This window comes from Syzygium oleosum, unplaced genomic scaffold (genome assembly GCF_021117445.2).
Source record: "Syzygium oleosum isolate NSW1041296 unplaced genomic scaffold, Sole_v2.1 Sole_v2.53, whole genome shotgun sequence".
NCBI classification, from domain to species: Eukaryota; Viridiplantae; Streptophyta; class Magnoliopsida; order Myrtales; family Myrtaceae; genus Syzygium; species Syzygium oleosum.
The window spans coordinates 976078-1001990 of record NW_026607537.1 but is presented as its reverse complement, the minus strand read 5'-3'; the positions used below and the strand labels follow the sequence as shown (position 1 = coordinate 1001990).

General features: G+C 40.7%; 1 pseudogene; it reads left to right on the top strand.

The window, feature by feature from the left end:
- Window positions 1-164: 164 nt before the first annotated feature.
- LOC130136878 (mechanosensitive ion channel protein 6-like) lies at window positions 165-24097 on the top strand (annotated as a pseudogene).
- The last annotated feature ends 1816 nt before the right edge of the window (window positions 24098-25913 follow it).

Sequence of the window (25913 nt, the reverse complement as noted above, 5' to 3'; positions counted from 1 at the left end):
AATAATGACAATATAATTCTAAGGTAAGTCATGGAATGCTAGTATATAATTAAGTAATAACTAATTGTGACCTCATCCAAGGTCATTCACAACTAACCAGCCCAAAAGTACACAATGAGTCATAATTAGAATCTCTTAGCCTTTGTGTCTGGGATTGCATTTAGATGGTGCTCGACCTAGTGGTCCTGCTTAAGTGGGTGAGTTTGATCTTTATCATTGATGCACTAGTCTGTAGCCTCACCATTCCACATCTTAGGAAGAAGACTTTGTGGAAGCTCATGCTGCAGAACTGGGAGGTAATGGTGTTGGTGTTGATATATGGGAGGTTGGTCTCTAGTTAGGACATTAGGATCATTGTGTTCTTTATTGAGAGGACCTTTGGTACGTGGAAAAGGTTTCTCTATTTAATTTATGAGTTGAGGAAAGCAGTGCAGAATTGTTTGTGGTTTAGGCTAGTCTTGCTAGCATGGCACTTCCTCTTTGATAAAAAGGTTGAGAGAGAGACCAGCAGTAAGAACCTTCGGTTAGTGACCAAGGTCATGGTGAGTTTCTTGGTTGGCACTATCATTTGGCTTGCGAAGACTCTTATAGTAAAGATCTTGGCATCTTCCTTTCACGTGAGCACCTACTTTGATAGGATTCAATGGGCTTTGTTCAATCAGCATGTGAACAAGACACTTTCAAGCCCGTTAGTCGAGATGAGGAAAATGGAGGAAGAGAAGGAGAATATTGCAGTCGAAGCTGAGAAGTTACAGAAGGCGATGGCTATGATACTTCCCAACCTTAATGCGGCTTAATTGCCAGCAAAGGTAGTAGGAGAGTGATAGGTAGCTGGAGAGTGCAGAAGAGTCCTAAAGGAAAGGGGGATGAGGGGATCACAATCGATCACTTGCATAAACTGAGTCCAAAGAATGGATCTCCCTGGAATATGAAGAGGCTAATGAATTTGGTCGACATGGGAACCTCACGACACTAGATGAGCAAATATCTGGGGATGATGAATCTACGGAGCAAATAAATAGTGAAAGTGAGGTCAGGGCAGCGCCGAATAAAATTTTCCAGAGTGTGGCTTAGCAGGATCCAAGTACGCCTTATTATTGTGATCCTTTAAATTTTTTTGTTCTACTCTTTCACTGTCCTGATGATCCCTATCTGTATCAATGTTTTGGCCATATTAAGCCTTTTTAAACAATAGGACAAACTATTCGAGAAAATCCCCAAACTTTATCTTATCTATCAATTTTGGCATCATCTTGCAAAATTCTTTTAGGAGCTGAATAGTCTGCTCTACACTCTCCCACTACCATTCGCCGGCAATTAAGCCGCATTCAGGTCGAGAGGTATAAAGCCCTTGCCTTCTGTAGCTTCTCAATTTCGACTGCAATCTTCTCCTTTGCTTCTTCCATTTTCCTCATCTCGACTAACGGGCCTGAAAGTGTCTCAAACACACGCTGATTGAACAAAGCCTACTGAATCCTATCGAAATAGGTGCTCACGTGGAGGAAAATATGCCAAGACCTTGACTATGAGAGTCTTCGCAAGCTAAATAACTATGCCAACCAAGAAACTCACCAAGATCTTGGTCGCCAACCGAAGGTTCTTGCTAGTGGTCTCTCTCAACCTTTTTATCAAACAGGAAGTGCCATGCTAGCAAGATCAGCCCCAACCATAGACAATTTTGCACTGCTTTCCTCAATCCATAAATCAAATAAAGAACCATTTTTCACGTACCAAGGTTGCTCTCAATAAAAAACACAATGATTCAGATGCCCTAACTAGAGACCAACCTCCCACATATCAACACCAACACCATTACCTCCCAATTCCACAGTATGAGCTTCTACAAAGTCTTTTTCCTAAGATAAGGAATGGTGAGGCTATAGACTAGTGCACCTGTGATCAAGATCAAACTCACCCACTCAAGCAGGACCACCAGGTCAAGCATCATCTAAATGCAATCCCAGACACAAAGGCTAAGAGGTTCTAATTGTGGCGTATTGTGTACTTTTGGGCTGGTCGGTTGTCAAGAACCTTAGCTGAGGTCACAATTAGTTATCACTTAATTATATACCTACATCCCATGACTTACCTTAGAATTATATTGTCATTATTTTATTCTTTTTATATACGACCTCATTTGACTTATACCAACATTTCAATCAAGTGCTAAAAGAGTTAAGATAACAACGCTAGATACTTTCTACGATCTTTTACCTCCCAGTCTTTTTAAGGATGATTTGCTAATTTTCTGGCTCTTGGATGTTCTTTCAAATAGACTCATTGTCTTAACAGCCTAATCTTCTGGCATAAACCGCATCAAGTCCTCTAGGTATATGTGCCTGACATTGAAACAGCAAGTCAAAAAACCGATAAAAAAACAAAACCCGTGATTAAAAAGATTATAGAGCTGATAGATATACAAAGAGAATAGATGGAAAGACAGCATGGATTAATGAAAAATGGGTAGTTCGGTAGCTGGAGAGTACAGAAGAGTCCTAGAGGAAAGGACAAGGGGGAAAAAGGGGATCACAATCGATCACTTGCGTAAATTGAGCCCGAAGAATGTATCTGCCTGGAATATGAAAGGGTTAATGAATTTGGTGCGGTATGGGAACCTTACGACACTGGTTGAGCAAATATCTAGTGATGAAAGCAAATAAACAGCGAAAGTAGGACGAGAGCAGTGGCGAAGAAAATTTTCCAAGATGTGGCTCAGCAAGGATCCTGATACGCCTCATTATTGTGATCTTTTAAATTTTTTTGTTCTACCCTTTCATTATTCAGATGATCTCTAACCGTGTCATTGTCTTGGCCATATTAAGCCTTTATATTACAGTAGGCCTAACTATTCGAGAAGAAGCCCCAAACTTTATCTTATTTATCAATTTTGGCATCATCTTGCAAAATTATTTTAGGAGCTGAATACTTTGCCTTGCTACAATTCAAAACTACTCATTCTACACTAATCCATGCCGTGTCTTTCCATCTATGCTCTCTTTGTATCTCTATCAGCTCTATAACCTTCTTAATCACTGGTTTTGTTTTTTTCTTGGCCTTTTAACTTGCTGTTTCTATGTCGAGTACATATACCTAGGGGACTTGATGCGGTTTATGCCCGAAGATTAGGCTGTTAAGACAATGAGTCTATTTGAAAGAATATCTGAGAGCCAGAAAATTAGCAAATCATCCTTTAAAAGGCTGGGTGTTAAAAGATCGCAGAAAGTATCTAGCGTTGTTATCTTGACTCTTTTAGCACTTGATTGAAAGATTGGTAGAAGTAAAATGAGGTTGTGGATAAAAAGAAGGAAATAATGACAATATAATTCTAAGGTAAGTCATCAGATGCTGGTATATAATTAAGTAATAACTAATTGTGATCTCATCCCAGGTCATTCACAACTAACCAACCTAAAAGTACATGATGCGCCACAATTAGAATCTCTTAGCCTTTGTGTCTGGGATTGCATTTAGATGGTGCTCGACCTAGTGGTCCTGCTTAAGTGGGTGAGTTTGATCTTTAACATTCGATGCACTAGTCTATAGCCTCACCATTCCCCATCTTAGGAAGAAGACTTTGTGGAAGCTCATGCTGCAGAACTGGGAGGTAATGGTGTTGGTGTTAATATATGGGAGGTTGGTCTCTAGTTAGGACAATAGGATCATTGTGTTCTTAATTGAGAGGACCTTTGGTACGTGGAAAAGGCTTCTTTATTTAATTTATGAGTTGAGGAAAGCAGTGCATAATTGTTTGTGGTTAGGGCTGGTATTGCTAGCAAGGCACTTCTTGTTTGATTAAAAGGTTGAGAGAGAGATCAGTACCAAGAACCTTCGATTAGTGACCAAGGTCATGGTGAGTTTCTTGGTTGGCACTATTATTTGGCTTGCGAAGACTCTTATGTAAAGGTCTTGGCATCTTCCTTTCACGTGAGCACCTACTTTGATAGGATTCAGTAGGTTTTGTTCAATCAGCATGTAAGCAAGACACTTTCAGGCCCGTTAGTCGAGATGAGGAAAACGGAGGAAGAGAAGGAAAATATTGCAATCGAAGCTGAGAAGTTGCAGAAGGCGATGGCTATGATACTTCCCAACCTTAATGCGTTTTAATAGCCAGCAAAAGGTAGTAGGAGAGTGATAGGCAGCTGGAGAGTGTAGAGAGTCCTAAAGGAAAGGAAAGGAAAGGGGGATGATAAGATCACAATCGATCACTTGCATAAACTGAGCCCGAAGAATGATCTCCCTGGAATATGAAGAGGGTAATTAATTTGGTGCGGCATAGGAACCTCACGACACTAGATGAGCAAATATTTGGGGATGATGACGAATCTACAAAGTAAATAAATAGCGAAAGTGAGGCCAGGGCAACATCGAATAAAATAGGACAAACTACTTGAGAAAAATCCCCAAACTTTATCTTATCTATCAATTTTGGCATCATCTTGCAAAATTCTTTTAGGAGCTGAATAGTTTGCTCTACACTCTCCCACTACCTTTCGCTGGCAATTAAGCTGCATTAAGGTCGAGAGGTATAAAGCCCTTGCCTTCTGCAGCTTCTCAACTTCGACTACAATCTTCTCCTTTGCTTCTTCCATTTTCCTCATCTCGACTAACTGGCTTGAAAGTGTCTCGATCATATGCTGATTGAACAAAGCCTACTGAATCCTGTCAAAGTAGGTGCTCACGTGGAAGGAATATGCCAAGACCTTGACTATGAGAGTCTTTGCAAGCTAAATAACTGTGCCAACCAAGAAACTCACCAAGATTTTAGTCGCCAACCGAAGGTTCTTGCTAGTGGTCTCTCTCAACCTTTTTATTAAACAGGAAGTGCCATGCTAGCAAGATCAGCCCCGGTCATAGACAATTCTGCACTGTTTTCCTCAATCCATAAATCAAATAAAGAACCATTTTCCAAATACCAAAGTTGCTCTCCATAAAGAACACAATGATTCAGATGCCCTAACTAGAGACCAATCCTCCACATATCAACATCAATGCCATTTCCTCCTAATTCCATGGCATGAGCTTCTACATAGTTTTCTTCCAAAGATAAGGTATGGTGAGGCTACAGACCAGTGCACCTACGATCAAGATCAAATTCACCCACTCAAAAAAAATTATGAAATAAAAAAATAATGAATTATAAAATTATGAAATAATGAATTATTCAACATAAATTGTAATCAAAATGTAAATTGCTGGATTGTTAGGAACTGTGACAGTGGAATTGCTGGATACTGCTGTAGGGACGCCGAGAATGCGGAGAGACAGACTGGGGCTTTGACCTGACCAGCGAGGGAAGGCTGAACTGCTAGAGTTTCCTCGTGATTGGCATTATAGTTGTGTACAATATTTCAGGCTAGGAAAGAGGATGGTTGGTGAGCCAGCTCCCACAAATCCACGTGGATGGTCCGGGATCACGCTGACTTCTTCTGTGGATTTCAAGCGAAGTGGTCCTTGCAGTTTGCTTTATATAGATGGTTGTTTTCTCATTTCCCAAATAAGAAGCGTTGGTTGGTTTCAACATGAGGTGGGGCTTGATCAGTCTGTTAAAAAATTCTCGGTTGTTTTTACACGTATCCCAAAATTAACCTCCTACAGTGCTTATAAAAAGGTGCGGATTCCCCACATTCCGTATCACTTCAATACCAAAAGGGAAAAAGAAAGTCCGCCCTCTCCTATTCCCCTCTTTCAATACCAAAAAAAAAAACAGTTAGCGATGGACTACCTCAGACGAAGGAGACACACAAATGGGAAAAGCTGGCACGATTCCATGCATAAGAGCCTCAGGGTTAGACATGGCCACAATTCGGAACTGACGGGTCCGGTTCGTGGCCATGTGTGAACCGGAACCGGAACAACCCCTAGCGGTTCCGATTCAAGATCCGGTTTCGAATCGTATTTTAAAAATTAAAAAAAATTTAAGAAATAAAAAAATAATGACTTATAATATTATGAAATAATGAATTATTCAATATAAATTGTAATCAAAATGTAAATTGTAGGGATTGTTGGGAATTGTGACAGTGGAACTGCTGGATATTGCGGCAGGGACGCCAAGAATGCGGAGAGAAGGATTGGGGCTTTGACCTGGTCAGCGAGGGAAGGCTAAACTGCTAGAGTTTCTCGTGATTGGCATTATAGTTGTGTACAATATTTCAGGCTAGGAAAGAGGATGGTTGGTGAGCTTGCCCCCACAGATCCACATGGATGGTCTAGGATCACGCTGACTTCTTCTGTGGATTACAAGAGAAGTGGTCCTTGCAGTTTGTTTTATATAGATGGTTGTTTTATCATTTTCCTGAATAAGAAGCGTTGGTTGGTTTCAACGTGAGGTGGGGCTCGATCAGTCTGTTAAAAAACTCTCGGTCATTTTTACACATATCCTAAAATTAACCTCCAAAAGTGCTTATAAAAAGATGCGAATTCCCCACATTACGTATCACTTCAATACCAAAAGGGAAAAAGAAAGTCCGCGCTCTCCTATTCCCTTCTTTGAATACCCAAAAAAAACAGTCGGCGATGGACTGCCTCAGACGAGCGAGAAACACAAATGAGAAAAGCTGGTAGGAATCCATACATCAGAGCCTCAAGGTTAGACATGGCCATGATTTGGAACCGGCGGTTCCGGTTCGTGGCCATGTGTGAACTAGAACGAGAACAGCCCCTAGCGGTTCCGATTCCGGTTCTGGTTTCGAACCAATTAATAATTTAAAAATTTTAAAAAAATTACGAAATAAAAAAATAATGAAGTATAAATTTATGAAATAATGAATTACTCAATCTAAATTGTAATTAAAATGTAAATTGCAGGGATTGTTGGGGACTGTGATGGTGGAATTGCTTGATACTGCTGCAGGGACGCCGAGAATGCGGAGAGACGGACTGGGGCTTTGACCTGGTCAGCGAGGGAAGGCTGAACTGCTAGAGTTTCCTCGTGATTGGCATTATAGTTGTGTACAATATTTCAGGTTAGGAAAGAGGATGGTTGGTGAGCCAGCCTCCACAGATCCACGTGGATGGTCCGGGATCACGCTCACTTCTTCTGTGGATTTCAAGAGAAGTGGTCCTGGCAGTTTGTTTTATATAGATGGTTGTTTTCTCATTTTCCCGAATAAGAAGCGTTGGTTGGTTTCAACGTGAGGTGGGGCTTGGTCAGTCTCTTAAAAAATTCTCGGTCGTTTTTACACGTATCCTAAAATTAACCTCCTAAAGTGCGTATATAAAGGTGTGGATTCCCCACATTCCATATCACTTCAATACCAAAACGGAAAAAGAAAGTCCGCGCTTTCCTATTCCCCTTTTTCAATACCCAAAAAAAATAGTCGGCGATGGACTACCTCAAACGAAGGAGAAACACAAATGAGAAAAGCTGGCAGGATTGCATACACAAGAGCCTCACGGTTAGACATGGCCACGATTCGGAACCGGCGGTTCCGGTTAGTGGCCATGTGTGAACCGGAACCAGAACAGCCCCTAGCGGTTCCGATTTCGGTTCCGATTTTGAACCAATATCTAATTTAAAAATTAAAAAAAAATTATGAAATAAAATAATAATGAATTCTAAAATTATGAAATAATCAATTATTCAACATATATTGTAATCAAAATGTAAATTATAGGGATTGTTGGGAACTGTGATGGTGGAACTGCTAGATACTGCTGCAGGGATGCCGAGAATGCGGAGTGATGGACTGGGGCTTTGACCTGGTCAGCGAGGGAAGGCTGAACTGCTAGAGTTTCCTCGTGATTGGCATTATAGTTGTGTGCAATATTTCAAACTAGGATAGAGAATGGTTGGTGATCTAAACCCCACAGATCCACTTGGATGGTTCGGGATCATGATGACTTCTTCTGTGGATTTCAAGAGAAGTGGTTCTTGCACTTTGTTTTATATAGATGGTGGTTTTCTCATTTTCCCGAATAAGAAGCGTTGGTTGGTTTCAACGTGAGGTGGGGCTTGGTCAGTCTGTTAAAAAATTCTCGGTCATTTTTGCACGTATCCTAAAATTAACCTCCTAAAGTGCTTATAAAAAGGTGCGGATTCCCCACATTCCGTATCACTTCAATACCAAAAGGGAAAAAGAAAGTCCGCGCTCTCCTATTCCCTTCTTTGAATACCCAAAAAAAAAACAGTCAGCGATGGACAACCTCAGAAGAAGGAGAAATACAAATGAGAAAAGCTGGCAGGATTCCATACATAAGAGCCCCACGGTTAGACATGGCCACGATTCGGAACCGGAGGTTCCGGTTCGTGGCCTTGTCTGAACCGGAACCGGTATAGCCCCTAGTGGTTCCGATTTCGGTTCCGGTTTCGAACCAATTCGTAATTTAAAAATTAAAAAAAATATGAAATAAAAAAATAATGGATTAGAAAATTATGAAATAATGAATCATTCAAGATAAATTGTAATTAAAATGTAAATTGCAGGGATTGTTGGGAACTGTGATGGTGGAACTACTCGATACTGCTGCAGGGACGCTGAGAATTCGGAGAGACGGACTTGGGCTTTGACCTGGTCAGCGAGGGAATGCTGAACATCTAGAGTTTCCTCGTGATTGGCATTGTAGTTGTGTACAATATTTGAGGCTAGGAAAGAGAATGGTTGGTGGGCCAGCCCCCACAGATCCACATGGATGGTTGGGGATCACGCTGACTTCTTCTCTAGATTTCAAGAGAAGTGGTTCTTGCAGTTTGTTTTATATAGATGGTTGTTTTCTCATTTTCCCGAATAAGAAGCGTTGGTTGGTTTCAACGTGAGGTGGGGGTTGGTCAGTCTCTTAAAAAATTCTCGGTCGTTTTTACATGTATCCTAAAATTAACCTCCTAAAGTGCTTATAAAAAGGTGCGGATTCCCCACATTCCGTATCACTTCAACACCAAAACGGAAAAGGAAAGTCCGCGCTCTCCTATTCCCCTCTTTCAATACCCAAAAAAAAATAGTCGGCGATGGACTACCTCAGACGAAGGAGAAACACAAATGAGAAAAGCTGGCGGGATTCCATACACAAGAGCCTCACGGTTAGACATGGCCACGATTCGGAACCGGCGGTTCCGGTTAGTGGCCATGTGTGAACCGGAATCGGAACAGCCCATAGCGGTTCCGATTCCGGTTCCGGTTACGAACCAATTCGTAATTTAAAAATAAAAAAAAAATTATGAAATAAAAAATAATGAATTATAAAATTATGAAATAATAAATTATTCAATATAAATTGTAATCAAAATGTAAAATGTAGAGATTGTTGGGAACTGTGATGGTGGAATTGCTAGATACTGCTGCAGCGACGCCGAGAATGCGAAGAGATGGACCGGGGCTTTGACCTGGTCAGCGAGGGAAGGCTGAACTGCTAGAGTTTACTTGTGAATGGCATTATAGTTGTGTACAATATTTCAAGCTAGGAAAGAGGATGGTTGGGGAGCCAGCCCCTACAGATCCACGTGGATGGTCCGGGATCACGCTAACTTCTTCTGTGGATTTCAAGAGAAGTGGTCCTTGCAGTTTCTTTTATATAGATGGTCGTTTTCTCATTTTCCCGAATAAGAAGCATTGGTTGGTTTCAACGTGAGATGGGGCTTGGTTAGTCTGTTAAAAAATTCTCGGTCGTTTTTACACGTATCCAAAAATTAACCTCCTAAAGTGCTTATAAAAAGGGGCGGATTCCCCACATTCCGTATCACTTCAATACCAAAAGGGAAAAAGAAAGTCCGCGCTCTCCTATTCCCTTCTTTGAATACCAAAAAAAAACAGTCAGCGATGGACAACCTCAGAAGAAGGAGAAATACAAATGAGAAAAGCTGGCAGGATTCCATACATAAGAGCCCCACGGTTAGACATGGCCACGATTCGGAACTGGCGGTTCCGGTTCGTGGCCTTGTGTGAACCGGAACCGGAATAGCCCCTAGTGGTTCCGATTTCGGTTCCGGTTTCGAACCAATTTGTAATTTAAAATTTTAAAAATTATGAAATAAAAAAATAATGAATTAGAAAATTATGAAATAATGAATTATTCAAGATAAATTGTAATTAAAATGTAAATTGCAGGGATTGTTGGGAACTGTGATGGTGGAACTACTCGATACTGCTGCAGGGACGCTGAGAATTCGGAGAGACGGACTTGGGCTTTGACCTGGTCAGCGAGGGAATGCTGAACATCTAGAGTTTCCTCGTGATTGGCATTATAGTTGTGTACAATATTTGAGGCTAGGAAAGAGGATGGTTGGTGGGCCAGCCCCCACAGATCCACATGGATGGTCGGGGATCACGCTGACTTCTTCTCTAGATTTCAAGAGAAGTGGTTCTTGCAGTTTGTTTTATAAAGAAGGTTGTTTTCTCATTTTCCCGAATAAGAAGCGTTGGTTGGTTTCAACGTGAGGTGGGGGTTGGTCAGTCTCTTAAAAAATTCTCGGTCGTTTTTACATGTATCCTAAAATTAACCTCCTAAAGTGCTTATAAAAAGGTGCGGATTCCCCACATTCCGTATCACTGCAATACCAAAACGGAAAAGGAAAGTCCGCGCTCTCCTATTCCCCTCTTTCAATACCCAAAAAAAAATAGTCGGCGATGGACTGCCTCAGACGAAGGAGAAACACAAATGAGAAAAGCTGGCAGGATTCCATACACAAGAGCCTCACGGTTAGACATGGCCACGATTCGGAACCGACGGTTCCAGTTCGTGGCCATGTGTGAATCGGAACCGGAACAGTCCCGAGCGGTTCCGATTTCGAACCAATTCGTAATTTAAAATTTTAAAAAAATTATGAAATAAAAAATAATGAATTATAAAATTATGAAATAATAAATTATTCAATATAAATTGTAATCAAAATGTAAAATGTAGGGATTGTTGGGAACTGTGACGGTGGAACTGCTAGATACTGCTGCAGGGACGCCGAGAATGCGAAGAGACGGACCGGGGCTTTGACCTGGTCAGCGAGGGAAGGCTGAACTGCTAGAGTTTACTCGTGAATGGCATTATAGTTGTGTACAATATTTCAAGCTAGGAAAGAGGATGGTTGGGGAGCCAGCCCCGACAGATCCACGTGGATGGTCCGAGATCACGCTGACTTCTTCTATGGATTTCAAGAGAAGTGGTCCTTGTAGTTTCTTTTATATAGATGGTCGTTTTCTCATTTTCCCGAATAAGAAGCATTGGTTGGTTTCAACGTGAGATGGGGCTTGGTTAGTCTGTTAAAAAATTCTCGGTCGTTTTTACACGTATCCAAAAATTAACCTCCTAAAGTGCTTATAAAAAGGTGCGGATTCCCCACATTCCGTATCACTTCAATACCAAAAGGGAAAAAGAAAGTCCGCACTCTCCTATTCCCCTCTTTCATTATCCAAAAAAAACAGTCCGCGATGGACTACCTCAGATGAAGGAGAAACACAAATGAGAAAAGCTGGCAAGATTCCATGCATAAGAGCCTCATGGTTGGACATGGCCACGATTCGGAACCGGCGGTTCCGGTTCGTGGCCATGTGTGAACCGGAATCGGAACAGCCCCTATAGGTTCCGAATTCGAAAAAATTTGTAATTTAAAAATTTAAAAAAATTATGAAATAAAGAAATTATGAATTAAAAATTTATGAAATAATAAATTATTCAATATAAATTGTAATCAAAATGTAAATTGTAGGGATTGTTGGGAACTATGACGGTGGAACTGCTCGATACTGCTGCAGGGACACTGAGAATGCAGAGACACGGACTGGGCTTTGACCTGGTAAGCGAGGAAAGGCTGAACTGCTAGAGTTTCCTCATGATTGGCATTATAGTTGTGTACAACATTTCAGGCTAGGAAAGAGGATGGTTGGTGAGCCAGCCCCCACAGATCCACGTGGATGGTCCGTGATCACGCTGACTTCTGCTGTGGATTTCAAGCGAAGTGGTCCTTGCAGTTTGCTTTATATAAATGGTTGTTTTCTCATTTCTGGAATAAGAAGCGTTGGTTGGTTTCAACATGAGGTCGGGCTTGATCAGTCTGTTAAAAAATTCTCGGTTGTTTTTACATGTATCCTAAAATTAACCTCCTAAAGTGCTTATAAAAAGGTGCGGATTCCCCACATTCCGTATCATTTCAATACCAAATGGGAAAAAGAAAGTCCGCGCTCTCCTATTCCCCTCTTTCAATACCCAAAAAAAAACAGTCATTGATGGACTACCTCAGATGAAAGAGACACACAAATGGGAAAAGCTGGCACGATTCCATGCATAAGAGCCTCACGGTTAGACATGGCCACGATTCGGAACCGGCAGTTTCGGTTCGTGGCCATGTGTGAATCGGAACCGAAACAGCCCCTAGCGGTTCCGATTCCGGCTCCGGTTTCGAAGCAATTCGCAATTTAAAAATTTAACAAAATTGTGAAATAAAAAAATAATGAATTATTCAATATGAATTGTAAACAAAATGTAAATTGTAGGGATTGTTGGGAATTGTGACGGTGGAACTGCTGGATACTGCTACAGGGACGCCGAGAATGCGGAGTGATGGACTGGGGCTTTGACCTAATCAGCGAGGGAAGGCTGAACTGCTAGAGTTTCCTCGTGATTGGCATTATAGTTGTGTGCAATATTTCAGACTAGGATAGAGAATGGTTGGTGATCCAGCCCCCATAGATCCACTTGGATTGTTCGAGATCACGATGACTTCTTCTGTGGATTTCAAAAGAAGTGGTCCTTGCAATTTGTTTTATATAGATGGTGGTTTTCTCATTTTCCCGAATAAGAAGCATTGGTTGGTTTTAACGTGAGGTGGGGCTTGGTCAGTCTGTTAAAGAATTCTTGGTCGTTTTTACACGTATCCTAAAATTAACCTCCTAAATTGCTTATAAAAAGGTGTGGATTCCCCACATTCCGTATCACTTCAATACCAAAAGGGAGAAAGAAAGTCCGCGCTCTCCTATTCCCCTCTTTCAATACCCAAAAGAAACAGTCGGCGATGGACTACCTCAGACGAAGGAGAAACACAAATGAGAAAAGCTGGCAGGATTCCATACACAAGAACCTCACGGTTAGACATGGCCACGATTCGGAACCGGCAGTTCCGGTTAGTGGCCATGTATGAACCGGAACTGGAACAGCCCCTAGCGGTTCCGATTTCGAACCAATATCTAATTTAAAAATTAAAAAAAATTATGAAATAAAAAAATTATGAATTATAAAATTATGAAATAATGAATTATTCAACATATATTGTAATCAAAATGTAAATTGTAGGGATTGTTGGGAACTGTGACGGTGGAACTGCTGGATACTGCTGCAGGGATGCCGAGAATGCGGAGTGACGGACTGGGGCTTTGACCTAGTCAGCAAGGGAAGGCCGAACTGCTAGAATTTCCTCGTGATTGGCATTACAGTTGTGTGCAATATTTCAAACTAGGATAGAGAATGGTTGGTGATCTAAACCCCACAGATCCACTTGGATGGTTCGGGATCATGATGACTTCTTATGTGGATTTCAAGAGAAGTGGTTCTTGCACTTTGTTTTATATAGATGGTGGTTTTCTCATTTTCCCGAATAAGAAGCGTTGGTTGGTTTCAATGTGAGGTGGGGCTTGGTCAGTCTGTTAAAAAATTCTCGGTCGTTTTTACACGTATCCTAAAATTAACCTCCTAAAGTGCTTATAAAAATGTGCGGATTCCCCACATTCCATATCACTTCAATACCAAAAGGGAAAAAGAAAGTCCGCGCTCTACTATTCCCCTCTTTCAATACCCAAAAAAAATAGTCGGCGATGGACTACCTCAGACGAAGGAGAAACACAAATGAGAAAAGCTGGCGGGATTCCATACACAAGAGCCTCACGGTTAGACATGGCCACGATTCGGAACCGGCGGTTCCGGTTAGTGGCCATGTGTGAACCGGAACCGGAACAGCCCATAGCGGTTCCGATTTCGAACAAATATCTAATTGAAAAATTAAAAAAAATTATGAAATAAAAAAATAATGAATTATAAAATTATAAAATAATGAATTATTCAACATAAATTGTAATCAAAATGTAAATTGTAGGGATTGTTGGGAACTGTGACGATGGAACTGCTGGATATTGCTGCAGCGATGCCGAGAATGGGGAGAGACGGACCGGGGCTTTGACCTGGTCATCGAGGGAAGGCTGAACTGCTAGAGTTTCCTCGTGATTGGCGTTGTAGTTGTGTACAATAATTGAGGCTAGGAAAGAGGATGGTTGGTGAGACAGCCCCCACAGATCTACGTGGATGGTCCGGGATCACGCTGACTTCTTCTGTGGATTTCAAGAGAAGTGGTCCTTGCACTTTGTTTTATATAGATGGTTGTTTTTTCATTTTCCTGAATAAGAAGCGTTGGTTGGTTTCAACGTGAGGTGGTGCTTGGCCAGTCTGTTAAAAAATTCTCGGTCATTTTTGCACGTATCCTAAAATTAACCTCCTAAAGTGCTTATAAAAAGGTGCGGATTCCCCACATTCCGTATCACTTTAATACCAAAAGGGAAAAAGAAAGTCCGCGCTCTCCTATTCCCCTCTTTCAATACCCAAAAAAAACAGTCGGCGATGGACTGCCTCAGACGAAGGAGAAACACGAATGAGAAAAGCTGGCAGGATTCCATATACAAGAGCCTCACGATTAGACAAGGCCACGATTCGGAACCTGCGGTTCCAGTTTGTGGCCATGTGTGAACCGGAACCGGAACAGTCCCGAGCAGTTCCGATTCCGATTCCGGTTTCGAACCAATTCGTAATTTAAAAATTAAAAAAAATTATGAAATAAAAAAATAATGAATTATAAAATTATGAAATAATGAATTATTCAATATAAATTGTAATCAAAATGTAAATTGTCGGGATTGTTGGGAACTGTGATGGTGGAACTGCTAGATACTATTGCAGGGACGCCGAGAATACGGAGAGACGGACTGGGGCTTTGACCTGGTCAGCAAGGGAAGGCTGAACTGCTAGAGTTTCCTCGTGATTGGCATTATAGTTGTGTACAATATTTCAGGCTAGGAAAGAGGATGGTTGGTGAGCCAGCCTCCACAGATCCACGTGGATGGTCCGGGATCACGTTGACTTCTTCTGTGGATTTCAAGAGAAGTGGTCCTTGCACTTTGTTTTATGTAGATGGTTGTTTTCTTATTTTCCCGAATAAGAAGCGTTGGTTGGTTTCAACGTGAACTGGGGCTTGGTCAGTCTCTTAAAAAATTCTCGGTCGTTTTTACACGTATCCTAAAATTAACCTCCTAAAGTGTTTATAAAAAGGTGCGGATTCCCCACATTCCGTATCACTTCAATACCAAAAGGGAAAAAGAAAGTCCGCGCTCTCCTATTCCCCTCTTCCAATACCCAAAAAAAGCAGTCGGCGATGGACTACCTCAAATGAAGGAGAAACAAAAATTAGAAAACCTGGCAGGGTTCCATACATAAGTGCCTCATGGTTAGACATGGCCACGATTCGGAACCGACGGCTCCGGTTCGTGGCCATGTGTGAACCGGAACCGAAACAGCCCCTAGCGGTTCCGATTCCGGTTCCGGTTTCGAACCAATTCGTAATTTAAAAATTAAAAAAAAATTGTGAAATAATGAATTATTCAATATAAATTGTAATCAAAATGTTAATTGTAGGGATTGTTGGGAACTGTGACGGTGGAACTGCTGGATATTGCTGCAGGGACGCCGAGAATGCGGAGAGACGGACTGGGGCTTTGACCTGGTCAGCGAGGGAAGGCTGAACTGCTAGAGTTTCCTCGTGATTGGCATTATAGTTGTGTACAATATTTCAGGCTAGGAAAGAGGATGGTTGGTGAGCTAGCCCCCACAAATCCACGTGGATGGTCCGGGATCACGTTGACTTCTTCTGTGGATTTCAAGAGAAGTGGTCCTGGCAGTTTGTTTTATATAGATGGTTGTTTTCTCAATTTCTCGAATAAGAAGCGTTGGTTGGTTTCAACGTGAGGTTGGGCTTGGTCAGTCTGTTAAAAAATTTTCGATCGTTTTTACACTTATCCTAAATTAACCTCCTAAAGTGTTTATAAAAAGGTGAGGATTCCCCAAATTCCGTATCACTTCAACACCAAAAGGGAAAAAGAAAGTCCGCGCTCTTCTATTACCCTCTTTCAATACCAAAAAAAAAACAGTCGGCGATGGACTACCTCAGATGAAGGAGAAACACAAATGAGAGAAGCTGGCAGGATTCCATACATAAGAGCCTCATGGTTAGACATGGCCACGATTCGGAACCGGCGGTTCCGGTTCGTTGCCATCTGTGAACCGGAACCGAAACAGCCCCTCGCGGTTCCGATTCCGGTTCCGGTATCGAACCAGTTCGTAATTTAAAAATTAAAAAAATTATGAAATTAAAAAATTATGAATTAAAAAATTATGAAATAATGAATTATTCAATATAAATTGTAATCAAAATGTAAATTGTAGGGATAATCGATTCCCGGTTCGGTCCAGTTCCGCTCGGAACCGGTAAGCCCGGTACTTTAAGGTGTGCATGGAATGCATTCCGGAATAAAAATTCTGTTCCGGAATGCATTCCGGAACAGAATGGCGTTTGTTAAAAAATTTCCGGAATGCATTCTGGAGCGATTTTTGCATTCTGGAATAAAAATGCGTTTGTTAAAAATACTTGATTCCAGAATGCATTCTTGATTCCAGAATGCATTTTTTATTCCGGAATGAGTTTTTGGCAAGAAAAAAAGAAGCTTCTTTTTGTAGCTTCTTGATTCCGGAATGCATTCTCCCTATATTCTCACAATTTTTTTTTTCAGAAAATGCATAAAAATTGAAAAATTCTAGAAAAATTCATAAAAATTTCCAGAAAATAAAAGAAAGTCAGATTTCTGGAAAATATGAAATTTGGTGAATTTTTTTTTAAAAAATAAAAAAAATCAAAAATTTCAAAATTTCACAAAATAGCTTAAAACATATGTGGCCACCCACTTTGAGTGAAATTTAAATTTTTTGAGGTGCCCAAAAAAATAAAAAAAATAAAAAATTTCAAAACTTCACAGAAAGGCTTAGAATATCTGTAGCCACCCACTTTGAGTAAAATTTAAATTTTTTGAGGTGTCCAAAAAAATAAAAAAATAAAAAAATTCAAAACTTCACAAAATGGCTTAAAATACCTGTGGCCACCCACTTTGAGTGAAATTTAAATTTTTTTAGGTGCCCAAAAAAAATTTAAAAAAATCAAAAATTTCAAAACTTTACAGAATGGCTTATAATATATGTAGCCACCCACTTTGAGTAAAATTTAAATTTTTTTAGGTACAAAAAAAATCAACAAATCAAAACAGATTTTTGTTCCAGAAATCAATTTCTGGAGCAGAATTAATCATGTTTTACCAAACAGATTTCTCCTCCAGAATCAATTTCTAGCAAGAATTCCAGAAATCAATTTCTAGTAAGAATTTGACTACCGGAGCAGAATGGTTCTCATTCGCACCCTTAATTTTAGAAAAATCGGACCGGCAAATCATAGAACTGGGAACCGGACCATTGGTCTGGTCCGGTTCTAGGCGGTCCAATGGAACCCTTTGCTCTTAACTAGCAAAGGATCGTAGCTACAAAAGGCATACAACTTCACATGCTCATGGTTTGGCTTGGGTTTTATACGCAACCCCTTTGATGGTCTCTTCATTCCCATTCAATATGGGACTCTTGGCATTTGCTTGAAGATAAGTCAAGAGTCACACAATAAAGGTGTTCAAGGCAAGCCGAGAGTCCCACATCGAATGAGAACGAATAAGCATTAGAATCATTGCATATAAAACCCAATCCAAGCGTTGTAATTAGAGTTCAATACACCCAAGCCAAGTATTGTAATTAGAGATTAATGCACTTACAATACATAGCAATTAAAGTTCAAATTGTTTTATAAAAAAAATTAAATAATGATTTTTTTTTAAAATTTCATTATTATTTTTTTAAAAAAATAATTTGGAACTGGAACTGGGCCCATAGGCCACTGGCCGGTTCCGGTTCCAAACCGCGGGCCCGGGTTTTATCGGGCGAGTTCCGGGCCGAAACTGGCCCATGGCCACGTCTACTCATGGTGGTGGCCATACTGCTGGCCACCATGGCTTTCCAAGTCAGTATGTCCCCACCCGGTGGGGTTTGGCCGGATGACTTGAAAAATGGCCAAAATGGTACGATACATGCTGCGGGTACTGCAATCAGGGCCTACAAATTCCACTACAAGTATAAATTTTTCGTAATATGCAATGTAATAAGTTTTATTGGGTCCCTCATTGTGATTGTATTACTTATAATCGATCAATATGTCAAGCGACGGATCGTCACGGGGATGGCCATGTGGGTGATGGGGGCTTCCTTTCTCTCGGCGACAGGGGCTTTTGATATGGCCATTTCAGTATTGACCCGGGACGAAAAAAGCGAAACCGCATATCGAACAGTTGGGGTTGTAGTAGTAGGATGGGCCGCACTGGTGGGGCTTCTTTTGGTGGGTCAGTCGTTGTTTGCCGTCTGGAGATTTTTACAATGGGTCAATTTCTTCCCCTTTTTATTACGAGTCCTAAGGCTGGTGGTAATCGAATTCCCCAAGTTTGTCTACCGAATGTTGAAGAAAATGAGGCCGGAGGAGGAGATTGTTCTTGGAATTAGTTTAGTGGCTGTTTAGTATAGTATCTATTATATATGTCTATGTACTTGACAAAAATAATAAATAAAAAGATGTTTATCTATGTTTCGGCTTTCAAAAAAAAAATCATCTGAGCTGATGACTGGTTGCGTGAGATTCGGTTCTCTCTGGACTCGGATGCATTTCTGTTCGGTCTTTCCTCGTTGTGGCGATCGTCCTTTTGTGAGCTTGAGGTTGCGTTGATTTGCTTGAGCAGAGAGCGGTCCAAGTATGATTATCAAATCAAAATATCCAAAGTCTGATCAAACGAAACCCTAAAATAAGCTTATATATATCCCCAAACCTAACTCTACTAGGATTAGTAAACATCAAAACGTAAAATTACAAAACTGTCCTTTACTAAATTAACCCATAAAAATACTAAAACAAAGGAAAACCCATCTAAACGACCCCGAATCATGAAAATCCATCGTTAGTCACGGCTGTGAGTATTGATCAACACGCCGTTTCGCTTCAGCCGACCAAATTTGAGCTCAATCCGAGATCGTTGACTTCGAGCCCGTCGGTTCGTCTAGTCGCATAACGGGTCCACTGGTCCCCTAGGTGCATCAGCGACTCTAAAGTGGGACATTTGAGCTTCAATTTGGAGTGCGCATCCATTTAACTTCTTCAAGTCCGATTTTGACAAGCTTTTGGCCTCATCTGGATGCAGTTCCATATCGCCGAGGCAAGAAATTCTGAAAATACATAACCAAGGAACTGAGTTTAGTGTACAGTTTCTAGGCTTGAAGAACCTACGGTGAACACCCTCGTTCTCACCACCAGCTACGTACAAGCAGTTGTTTATGACACATGAACCAAAGAAATGCCATCTCCAAAGCATGTCGGGGGCACGGTGCCATTTTTTTGTCCTCGCACTATAAAAAAACCACTCGTCTCATTGAGCCTTTCAATGGGTCTTGACCTTAATGCGGCTTAATTGCCGGAGAAAGGTAGTAGGAGAGCGATAGTTAGCTGGAGAGTACAGAAGAGTCCTAGAGGAAAGGACAAGGGGGAAGAGGGGATCATAATCGATCACTTGCATAAACTGAGTCACAAGAATGTATCTGTCTGGAACATGAAGGGGCTAATGAATTTGGTGCGGTATGGGAACCTCACAACACTAGATGAGTAGATATCTGGTGATGATGATGAATCTTCGAAGCAAATAAATAGCGAAAGTGAGGTGAGAGGTATGGCGAAGAAAATTTTCCAAGATGTGACTTAGCAGGGATCCAGATGCGCCTCACTATTGTGATCTTTTAAATTTTTTTGTTCTACTCTTTCCTTGTCCTAATGATCCCTAACCGTGTCATCGTCTTGGCCATATTAATCCTTTATATTACAGTAGGCCAAACTATTCGAGAAGAAGCCCCGAACTTTATCTTATCTATCAATTTTGGCATCATTTTGCAAAATTATTTTAGCAACTGAATAGTTTGCTCTGCTAAAATTCAGAACTACCCATTCTCCATTAATCCATGCCGTGTCTTTCCATTTATGTTCTCTTTGTATCTCTATCAGCTCTATAAACTTCTTAGTCACTAGTCTAGTTTTTTATCGGTCTTTTGACTTGCTGTTTCATGTCGGGCACATATGCCTAGAGGACTTGATGCGATTTATGCCAGAAGATGAGGCTGTTAAGACAACGAGTCTACTTGAAAGAGTGTCTGAGAGCCAGAAAATTAGCAAATCATCCTTAAAAGCTGGGTGGTAATAGATCATAGAAAGTATCTAATGTTATTGTCTTGACTCTTTTAGCACTTGATTGAAAGGTTGGTAGAAGTCAAACGAGGTCGTGTATAAGAAGAAGGAATTAATAACAACGTAATTCTTAGGTAAGTCATGGGATGTTGATATACAATTAAGAGATAACTAATTGTGACCTCATCTGTGGTCCTTGACAGCCGACCAGCCTAAAAGTATCCAATGCGCCACAATGGGAACCTCTCAGATTTTGTGTCTGGGATTGCATTTAAATGGTCATTTAAGGTTCAATGAAAATGCAGCAATTTGTTCAATGTCTCACCAAAAGTATTGAGCAAGATAACTTTTTATCGTGTAAAATAAAACCTTAGAAGGCGCCAGTTGTTATAGATTTAACATATATTAATCTAACTTGTTGAACCAAAGTTCAACAGATTAATCTCTAGAAATCTAGTTAGTTTAGTGGCTGTTAAGGTAATAGATCCTGCTCTTGATGTGAAGGGATGAATAATTATTGCTAGTTATGAGTGCTCATGAGCAAAACTTCTTATTGAATTAATATTTTCAGAGTCGGGTCAAAGCACTCTCTAGTTTTAATTTAGATGCATAAAAAGACCATTTTCTATTGCTCAAATAGCAAAAAACTAGTTTGCGCTTTTTAAAAAATGTTGATATAATGAAACCAATTTATTGCACGAGGCTTATAAATGCAATCTTCTTGAATTGGAGTTGCTCGATTACAATGTCTATCTAATTGTGTTGAACTTCTATAGTTGTAGTGTCCACTAATTGAGCTGTAAGTTTGCATTTGGATGTACTGCAAGTTATGCTTTCAAAGAACTAAGAGCACTAACTTTGATGCATGGATGGTACTAAGGCAGCTGTGAACAAACTCCATCGGATGTTGAATATTTAAGTTGGCATACTCAGCCATTATATGGCTCCTTATACTAGGAATTGCCACAACAAAGTTTCTGCTTCTATTAAGCTCCCAATGGCTACTTGTGCTTTTCATATTTGGAAGCTCCTGCAAGATGACATTTGAAGCGATTATTTTCTTGTTAGTGATGCATCCATTTGACGTAGACCATCATTGTAAAGTCAATGGGGTCCAGGTACACAAGCGAATAGAACTCTGTGCTTTCAACAGATGTTCAAAATATATATTTTTAAACATGATGCACTGTGTTTCAAATGGTGGTAGAAGAGATGAACATCTTAATGACGGTTTTCCTAAGATATGACAACCAGAAAGATAATAATTCCGAACATTGTTCTTGCTACTAAGGCCATCAGTAACTACTATCGAAGTCCTGATATGGAAGATGCAATTGAATTCTATGTGCATATATCTAAACCAATTGAGAAGATTGCCACGATGAAATAGAGAATAACAACAACAATGTTTGGAATTCAACTACATCTCCCATATCAGGACTTCGATAGTAGTAACTGATGGCCTTAGTAGCAAAAACCATGTTTGGAATTATCATTTTCTGGTTGTCGTATCTCAAGTAAATAGTCGTTAAAATGATCATCTCTACCACCGTCATATGAAACACACTGCATCATGGTTTAGAAACATATATTTTGAACATCCGTTGAAAGCACAAAGCTCTATTCGCTTGTGTACGTGGACCCCATCGACTTCATAACGATCGCCCACGTCAAATGGATGCATTACAAACAAGAAAATAATCGCTTCAAATGTCATCTTGTAGGAGTTTCCAAATATGAATACCACAAGTAGCAATTGGGAGCTTATGAGAAGTAGAAACATTTTAATGGCGAATCCTAGAATAAGGAGCCACATAACAGCTATGATGATGCCAACTTGAATGTTCATCATCTGATGGAGTTTGGTCACAATTGTCTTGGTATCATCCAGAGTCAAAGCTAGTGCTTTTCGTTCTCTATAAGTGTTACCCTACATTACATCCAAATACTAACTTAAATCTCAATTAGTGGACACTGCAATTAACAGAAGTTGAACACATGTAAATAGACATTGTAACTACTTCATCAACGTAACTCCAATTCGAGAAGATTGCATTTATAAGCTTAGTCTAATCAATTGGTTTCATTATGTCCACATTTTTAAAGAAAAACCAACTAGCTTTTTTGCTATTTGTGCTATAGAAAACAGTCTCATTTTGCATCTAAATAAAAGCTACAAAGTTTTGTGAGCCGACTCTGAAAATATTGATTTAGTAAGAACTTTTGCTCATGAGCACTCACAACTAGCAAAAATAATTTCCCCTTTCGCATCAAGAGCATAATATGTTATCTTTACATCCACTAAACTAACTAGATTTTTAGAGATTAATATGTTGAATTTTGGTTTGACAAGGTTGATCAACATTTGGAAAATTTCAAAATGTGACACAGTCAGGGTTCATCAGGATAGTGAAAGAGTAGAACAAATAAATTTAAAAGATCACAATAATCAGGGTACTTGGATCTCTGCTGAGTCACATTCCGGAAAATTTCCTTCACCGTTGCTCTTGCCTCACTTTGTTTGTTTATTTGCTTTGAAGATTCATCATCATTGTAACGACCCGGTCCGACGAGGGCGGGGAGTGGTCGCCGGGGTTCAAAGACCTGGACAAAGAGCGGCTCCTGGCAGGCTTCTAGGATGACAAGGGAGCATCTCTCTATCCCACATCGCTTAGGGGGGAGTCCTGGGGTTGCTTATAAGGCCTGGGTGGCCTACCCTGTGTAACGCGTTTTAAAGCCATGAGGGTCAGTGGGCCCAAAGCGGACAATATTACACAGTGTAGACCCGGGGTGTTACAAGTGGTATCAGAGCCGACTCCCGACCGCGTGTGGGGCCACAGCGAGGATGCTGTGCTCGAAGGAGGGGAGAATGTAACGACCCGGTCCGATGAGGGCGGGGAGTGGTCGCCGGGGTTCAAAGACCTGGACAAGGAGCGGCTCCTGGCAGGCTTCTAGGATGGCAAGGGGGGCATCTCTCTATCCCACATCGCTTAGGGGGGAGTCCTGGGGTTGCTTATAAGGCCTGGGTGGCCTATCCTGTGTAACGAGTTTTAAAGCCGTGAGGGTCAGTGGGCCCAAAGCGGACAATATTACACAGTGTAGACCCGGGGTGTTACAATCATGACAAGATATCTGATCATCCAGTGTTGTGAGGTTCCCATACTCACTTGCTCCTTTTGGCAGATCAAATAAATGTTGCCTTGAAATATGTAGATCTAACTCTGAAATCTGGCTATATGTTGTTGATGGAAGTACTCTCTGAATGTATACAAAGCTGTGTTAAGAAAGGCAAGTTGGACACATTGGTGTTGATAATTGAGAGGTGCAAGGTATGCCATTAACATGTTAGGTCCTGATCCTTGAAGTTCTACACTTATATATGTGCATTTCTTGGTTTGTCCTTTCCATTTGTGACTTTGTTCATGCCAATGTTCTTAGGCAATGGATCAAAATATAGCTCTTTGTCCACCGTGGAGTGTATGCAACTACATTGTTGAAATTGTGATGCAAGATGACAATAGCAAATTAGCATTTTATGCATTGGAATTTATGGTGAAATGGATTGCTAGAGGCGAGATGGCAAGGCCTCTTGTTCATCTTTCCATGGATGAAGGGCTGGTTTTATTGGCACTTGGAATTGCTGGAAGAACATTTAGTTCTACTCTCCTAGATGCTTCTTGGGCAATCATGCGACGGTCTTTACGGCAAAAGAATACACCTAGTCCAGCTTCGTACATATGCTCTTCCCCGGCTGGGCAATTTACAGAGGGCCTTTAGTACGTTGCATGAGGTTGAGACTGCCTATGGAAATCTTTAGGAGCAAGCTGAAGATCTTTTCTCTCCATTTACATCTCTAAATCCATTGGTGGTTGCATGCAATTATGAGTCCAAAAGTTTTCATCCACTAAGCGTCCATGCCATGTTTGTGTTCATTGAAATCCTAGATTTAACCTAACCATTCTAAAAAAGGAAAAACCACAATCAATGTATTAAAAGTGTGCAATAAAGTAAAATCGAAATAAAAGTGCACAAACAGCAACCTAGCATCATCTCTAAAAGAAAAAGCAATAAAAAAATCCCTATGGTAAAGCTCCAAAGGTTTATTCAATTTTGAATCAAATTTTGTTTAAGCCCAAAATGTTTCTTAAAAGCCCTAAACTAAATGAATTTTAATTTTTTTTAGCTTTTCCCACATTTTTATATTTTCCTGAATTTTTTTATTCTTATTTTTTATTATTGAAAAAGGGACTTCGGACCTGGTCAGGGGAACCCAGTCCAAATGGCTAGTCTGATTGTGGGTCTTGCTCGGACCACAGAGGTCTAGGTTGGGTCTGATTTTCGGATCACTCTGAGCCCAATCTAAATATAGCCAACTTATCAAATTTTGTCCAGATTCAATACCAATTTCGGACGGCCCATTGTTTATCTTTATCTGATCCATATCTCTCAATCTTATAGCACTCGGCCCAGATCAATTAATCATATCCGACCTGACCTCTTTATTATACCCTTTTTTTATTTTTTTATTTTTTATTTTTATTTCTTTTCTTATTTTCTGTTCTTCTTCACCGTATATCTCATGCCGGAGCTTCAGGACATTGACAGGCCCGACATCACCATCCACCACGAGAACCATCCCGTCGGCTTCATCACCACCGGCCATCAAACACCATTATGGACGGAGGGCTGTTTCTATTCACCGACTAATATATCTCAAACAATGCATAAACACAACAAGCAGAGGGAAGTAACAAACTGGCCTTTAACCGCGAGCAACTCCGGCGAGGGGATTGGCCTTTCATCCGTGAGCCACTCGGACATCAAACCATATGCCACAAATCGAAGAGAAAGCACAGATTCAGTCACAGTGGAAAAATCTCATGACAAAATCAAGTATAAAATGAGGATTGGAATCCATGTTATGCAAATGGTGAATGAGTGGATTGTAACCATTTCCGATGCAAACTCACAACCATAAGCTAGAATTAGATTAATATACGACACTATCAGTCTCATGTATAGTGGATTTTAGCTTGGTTTAATCTTATTCAGAAAATTGGACTCTCGGCTACCTATCTACATAAGACAGTATGTAACAGAGGATAAGAGGAGAGAGTTTTACCTGGTTCGTGGCTGCGAAAAGCCGATCGACGACGAAGTCTGAAATCGTTAACAATATGGTGGCAATAACCACTAAGATGAATCGCCAAACTCGACGACGATCGATGGTCAGAAAATCATGATCTCTCAGGCCGACTCGGCTCAGTGAAAGAAAATGCAAATCTGAGAACGATTTTCTCTCCTTGTGTGTATATCAGACCGAAATTTTCGACTTCAATCCCTCTTGATCGATCCAAACCGATTCCCGTACATCCTCTTCCAAAGGCCAATTTTCACCGAGGAGGAAGAGGAGTGACCTTGCCGATGATCACGTGACCGTAGGAAGCTGTGACAGGGATGGAACCACGGCGGTGTAAGGTGGTGGAAGCGGTAGAAGGCCGGCGACGCCAGGACGTGAGTTTTTGAAAGAGCGATTGCCCCACGTCGTCTCCCTTCCCCTCTTTTCTCGAGTGCGTGGGCTCTCTCTGATGCG